Source organism: Desmodus rotundus, chromosome 2 (assembly GCF_022682495.2).
Source record: "Desmodus rotundus isolate HL8 chromosome 2, HLdesRot8A.1, whole genome shotgun sequence".
NCBI lineage: Eukaryota > Metazoa > Chordata > Mammalia > Chiroptera > Phyllostomidae > Desmodus > Desmodus rotundus.
Window position 1 is genome coordinate 70779610 of NC_071388.1, and position 6642 is coordinate 70786251.

A 6642-nucleotide genomic window follows, 5' to 3' on the forward strand; every position below is an offset into this window, starting at 1 on the left:
TTTTGTATCCTGCTACTTTATTGAATTCATTTATTAGTTTTAGTAATGTTTTGGTGGAATCTTTAGGGTTCTCTACATACATTATTATATCATCTGCAAATAATGATAGTTTTACTTTTGCTTTCCAATTTGGATACTTTTTATTTCTTTTTCTTGTCTGATTACTATACCTATGATTTCCACTGCTATATTGAATGAGATTGGTGAAAAGTGGACATCCTATCTTATTTCTGATCTTAAAGGGAAAACTTATAGTTTTTGCCCATTGAGTGTGATATTGGCTGTGAGTTTGTCATATATGGCCTTTATTATATGTTGCCTCCATTCTCATGTTACTGAGAGTTTTTACCATAAATATGTGTTGGATTGCATTTGTTGACATAATCACATGGTTTTTTCATCCTTCATTTTGCTTATACGGTATATCACATTTATTGATTTGCAGTTATTGTAACAACCTTATGTCCCTTAATAAATCCCACTTGATCATGGTGTATGATCTTTTTAATGTATTGCTGGAATCAGTTTGCTAATATTTTGCTGAGGACTTTAGCACCTATGTTCATCATGGACATTGGCCTACAATTTTTTCTTTGTAGTGTCTTTATGTGATATTGGAATTAAGATAATGCTGGCTTCATAAAATGAGCTTAGGTGTCTTCTCTCCTCTTGAATTTTTGGGAACAGTTTGAGAAGAAGAAGTTTTTGTTCTCTCTGAATGTTGGGTAAAAATTCACCTGTAAAGCCATCTGGTCCAGTTCAGGACTTGTCTTACTTATTTTTTTGTTCTTTTAATTTTTTATTTCCCCTCTTTTTTTGTATTCCATAGATATTTTCTAGTATGCCATTTAAAATTTCTTGTTTCTTTTATTATATATGTGAGTTATTTTTAATGCATGCCTTGTGGATTACATTTGGCATCCTACTTAATTTTTTTAAAATAATATAATGTGGCAAATCTGGAAATCAAATGCCACCTCTTTTCAGGATATGTTGACTTAACTGTTGTTTCTGTTTGTTTAGTGACTTTAAAGGACTATTTCTGTCATGTAAGGCCACTGAAGTCTCTGATCAGTTCAGTTGTCAGTTAATAATTAAAGATTTCCTTGAATGCTATTAACCAATAATTCTTCCAGACTTTGCTGAGGGGGTGCGTGTATGTGCTGAGTATGTTTTCAGTGGTCTGACAGGTAGTTTAAAACTCTGCCTTAGCTTTTATTTGCTTGAGCTGAGCCTCACAGTCAGTAAGAAGTGAGAAGTTAGGACTTTCTCATGTCTTTTCTGGGCATGCACACAGACCTTCTCATTTATACAACCTTCTAGGTCCCCAGGAATATGTCAGAGAAATATGACATTTTATATCTCAGTGTTTTGCTTTTAAGATTTTGGTCAGTCTCTTGTTAGCCACACTTGGGCAGCTTCGATACCAAATAATTACCCATGATCACTTGCCACAATACCTTGGGGATGGCATGTTCCCCCAGAGTGAGCTCCTGAAGTCAAGTCAAATGAAGGCAAACGCCTGTAAGGGAGCTTTCATCAAGCTGATAAACAAGTCTAATAGTGACATTCTTATGGATAAGATTTTGTGAGGCTCAAAATCTGTGTCAATAGCTTCTAGGATGCTGGTTTTCATAACTTAGTCATAGTTGCAAGGTTATTGGTTTTCCTGGCTGGAGAGAAAGGAGTGGGATTAGGACAAATTAAAATAACTTGAGCTCACTTTTTAAAAAAAAAACTGAGATTAAGCTTTTTTTAATAACTGTTTTTCACATACTTACAAAGTTTTAGTAATTTCAGTGTTACGAAAAATTTAGTTTTGACAGTTTTTATTAGTGTTTTTTTTGCTTTTTTGGAAAAGCTAATTTTCAGAAGTCTTTACTCTGACATTATGGACCATTATTTTTGTTTTTGTACTTTTGTTTCAAAGGTTACTAAATCTCTTAGCTCAAGAATATAGCTCTAGCCTTGTCCTCGCAGGAGCTGGATGGGCAAGTTGGGCACAAAGGTTGGAGCCGGGTGAGACTCCGGCTCATCCTGCTTCTCTCCTGGGCACTGGTGGTGATCAGCACCCAGAGGCTGCTGCCCTCGATGAGACTGCTGGCGAGCTAGCTGTGCCTGAGCCTGGTGTCCGTGTGGCTGGTACACAGGATGTGGATGCTGAGGTGCCACACAAGCCATGTCAGTTGGCCAGAAGTGACCATAGGCAGCAGGAAGGAGAACCATCAGTGGTGTGTGTGCAACAGAGAGAGATTACGTGAATCACTCCAGACTGTGCTTGTTCACAGTTACCTCCATCAAGAATGCAGATCTTTTTAAACAACAGCATAATTATATCACTTATTTGTGTCATCTGTTTTTAGTCTGTTTATGTGCAGAACATCTATCAATGGGTTGTTAGAAGGAGGCTCAATGTTTGTGTTTTCACCTGATCAATTTCAGAGACTGCTTAAAATTAATGCAGACTGGAAAACATAGATTTCTTGATTTGGGTGTTGGAGAAGTTACAAAAATCATGAGCCCTCATTTTGAAGAAATGTATACCACTGAGATGCCTGAAACTATTGTAACCAGTTGCTATGAAAGCTAATACTCCACAGGCAGATGCTGATGTAAAGTAAAAGTGGTTTATTTGCAGATGCCGGCCATCTGGACGATGGGGGATTCACATCTCAAAACCCAGTTCCTGGAAGATGGGAACTCATGTCACAAAGCCCACCTCCATCTCTCATTGGAGGCAGAATTTTTATAAGGAGGGAGAGGGGAGTAGAACTAAGAGATCAAGGAAGGGGGTTGAAAAGTTCTCTATGTGCAGACCAGCACAGTCCACTCCGATAAGGCCAGTGATGGTCCGGTGTGCAGCATCCTGGTTTAGTCGGCCTGGCTTCATGTCATCCCATCTTCATGTCATCCTGGATCCATGGCTGAAGGTCAGCAAACCTCTCAGAATGGGGTGCTCGAAGGTCGGGGTCTGTATCTTTTGAAGTGAGTTCCTAGTATCCTTATACAAAAATTCTGGTCATCTACAAGCTATGTATTAGTCAGAGTCAGCACTTACAGAAACAATCTCAAAAGAACAGTGGGGTGGATTACAATTTCCCACTGTTACAATTATCCACTGTTACACTATGATACGGCAGCTTCAGAAGAAATAGAGTATTCGGTATAAATGAATGGCAGAACACAGGGTTCCAGTATGATGTCATCAGCTTCTTGAATCGCTGGGCCACTGTGATGGGCCCCTGACTCTGTTGAAAGATACCAGAAGTGTCTTGGAGCCTACTAGAGGCGGGGCTATCCTGGCCCTGGTCTTACCCTTACATCCCACTGTAGAAAGCGTAGATGGCAAATGGGAGAAACCATTAGAAATTTTGCAAATCAAGGGACAGAGCTGGGAAGAACAAGTGAACAGTCGGCCTGAAGTTTTCAGGAAAGCGGATTTGGTTATTGAAGCTTTCACTAGTCTTCCGTACCTGTTTGAAGGGGACGTGTATAGTGACTACTACGTTCTCGCTGTTGCTGCTGTCTTTGTGCTCAAACCAGAGTAAACCGTGGAGGCCACAGTCTGCAGCGTCCACCACAACAGTGCCCCCTCCTCAAGAAGGCCTGCATACTCCATTACATGAAGGGCGGGACCTCTGGGGACTGTTGTTCTAAATATCATGCAGGAACTTAAAAGGACAAAATACTAATTATTTCTTTGTGATGTGTAAAGGGAATGTTTAAAAAAGAAACAATTCTTTGAGGATTTTTATTAGTTCTTACTCAATAATGCAGGTTTCACTCCAATTATGGAAGATATTGTTTATACTTAATTGCAGTGGGCACTCTTCCCTGGTCCAGCCAATAGTCACGATTCCAAGTGGAAACAATAAATATGGGTCGCGTTCAAATGAAGACTGGCAATAAGGTTATTCATTCAGTTGGAAATATTTCTTATAAGTTCCAGCCACTGGTACTCTTTCATGTTTAGGCATTCTTTCTGTCATTATTCAAGAAAATGTTTTTAATCATGCTAATAAACTTGCTTTGGAAATAAAAAGAAGAAGAAAGAAAATTAGCTACTAAAATAAAAAGTGAGAAAAAATCAGAGCTGCAATGGACCCTGCGGATGGAGTAGGGCGTAGTGACTGGGAGGGAAGACTGAGAGAGATACCTGGTGGTGAAGTTTCTATACATCTGGACAGAGGTTTTGGCTGCACAGGTGTAGGGTATGTCAGAGTTAGTGAATGGACACTTCATTATCTGTGCAATTCATTGCAGTATGTAAATTTTACATTAGAAAAAGTGGAAGTAAATATTGATCTCCAGTAATAGTGTGTGTTCTAAAGTATCTAGAGGAGAATTTACTGATGTCTACAATTAATTTACTTAAAACATTTTCAAAATAAGATGGATTCATGGATGGATAGAGGAATTGATAATTATGAGAAAAAGTAAGTTTAATGAAAGTTAATATTTATACAGTGATTCACTATGAAATCTGTCAAATTTGCCTTATTTTTTGAAAAATAGTATAATACAAAGTTGTCATAAAAACTTTGAGTTATTAGGTTTGAAACATGTTTTAAATAGTGTCCCAATATAAATGATTAGCGTTTTCTAAATTAAGAAACCCTGGAAACATTGGTAGAAAGCTAAAAACATAACTCAATCCTTGTAAAAGGGACAAAGCTAAAATCCTCCAAAAATTGAGGAAATGTTAAAAAAGAAAAGAAAAAAAAAAAGGCAGCTATATTCCTCCTAAACTGTGAGGAGAGAAATTAGTACCATTTATAGCTCCATATAGGTGCCATGTTGGAAGTTTTATTATAATAGAATGAAAACATGAAACACAGCTTCCCATTTTTCAATACAATTTGTGTAAAAATAAGAAGTAGATGAATCAGATATCAAACATTTATGAGACCAGTGAACACAATGGTTTAGTTCAAAGCTCTGTAAAAATAAAACTGATTCATAGGAATTTTGTGAGGTGAAAATTGTAAATGCCAAAATAAAAATGCAGTGCAGTCAGTGTATACCAGGACCACCTTCTTTTCCCCAGAAATTTCATTAGCCCATAGTTTAGAATTTAACATAAAGTATAATGTGTTATCATTTGGACCAGATTATTAGCCTGTCTTTTGCAGGACAGGTAGGTTGTTATTTAATGTGATTGCATGATAAAAAGCCTGGCTATGCCCCGTAAAAATGTATCAGCAGTCACCACTACAGCAGAATCTATTACATAATTGGAAGCACAAAGTAGTGCTTTTGGAGCTGGGAAGAAGAAATTGAATAGCTGGTTCATCATGCTGTTTAACAAAGCAGGAATCAGGACTGTAGGCAGTAACACACTGACATCACAGGTCAGCCAGGCTGTGTGGATCTCTGTACCTGAGAGAGCCAGTGGAGCCCAGATACACAGGGCTCTTTAAGTGCTATTTAATCACCTTAGGAGATGTCTGCACTGTTTTTATCTTGCTCTCTTTTATGGACAAACAGGAGCTCTTAGCACAATAAATGTACTGAATCTCTGCTATAGAGGGAATAAAAGAAAAGGAACTTTGTGATAACCAAGAAAGACATTTTAATACCTATTTAGTAACAAATATAGAAGCAGACACATAGTAGTGACTCAGGCAATGTTTCCATATTAAATAAAAGCATGAATGAATGAGTGCATTTTTTTCATCACCCCTTTATGGGATAGATGCTATTTGCAAAGATTTGTGCTGGATCGCAGTCAGGACACAAAGCTTCATGGAGCTGGGTCTCAAGGAACCTACAGTTTACCAGGGAATTCTTACAAGTATTTATACCACAGGCAGAAAATGGTAAGAGCTGTTTGTGAGAGAAATTTTGAGAGCACTGGAGGGTAGAAGCAGCTAGGACCATCTTGGAAGTCTGTGAATTTAGTTGCATTTGGAAGGATGGTAAGATATCAATAGATGGGAAAGAGGTTGAGAAAATTGGGGTATTACAGGTAAAGTTAAGTAAAAGAATGGGAATGGACTGGACAGAAAGTATGACTTTCTTTTTTAATCAGCCTTATATAATGTGCATATAATATAATTTATGAAAAGTTTACAGTTCATGGTGTTTGATATATTTGTCTTATAATGACAAGAACAATAATGAAATACACCATTTCTATCACTTGTAAAAGTTCCCTCATATCCTATATTAGAATCACATTGCCCCCTGAAACAAACTACCACAGAACTAACACAGATATATTCTTTTATACTTTTAAATGTCAGAATTCCAAAATAAATCCTATGGGAATACAAGCGAAGTGTTGTCAGAGCTGACTTCTGCTGGAGGCTCCAGAAGGTAATCTGTTGTCTCCTCCAGTCTCTAGAGGCTCTCAGTATTTCTTGGCTTGTAAACACATCACCCCAGTCTTTTGTTGTGGCATTGCTTCTCCTCTTCCTGTCACTCCTCCTGTGCTCTCCTTCTGACTCCTGCGCCTGCTCACTCTGGTTACAAAATGCCACTTGGATAATCCAGCACAATGTTCATTCCCATTCTCAAGGCTCTTAACTTAGTCACATACGCAAAATCCCTTTTACCATATCACCATTCACAAGTACAGAGGAACTGTGCTCTAGACTATTTGGGGAGGGAGGCATTATTGAGTTTTGATACCAGTCTCCT

At 37.9% G+C, this 6642-nt stretch overlaps 1 pseudogene; it reads left to right on the plus strand.

The window, feature by feature from the left end:
- Positions 1-2091: 2091 nt before the first annotated feature.
- Positions 2092-3548, plus strand: LOC112302568 (protein-L-histidine N-pros-methyltransferase pseudogene; annotated as a pseudogene).
- The last annotated feature ends 3094 nt before the right edge of the window (positions 3549-6642 follow it).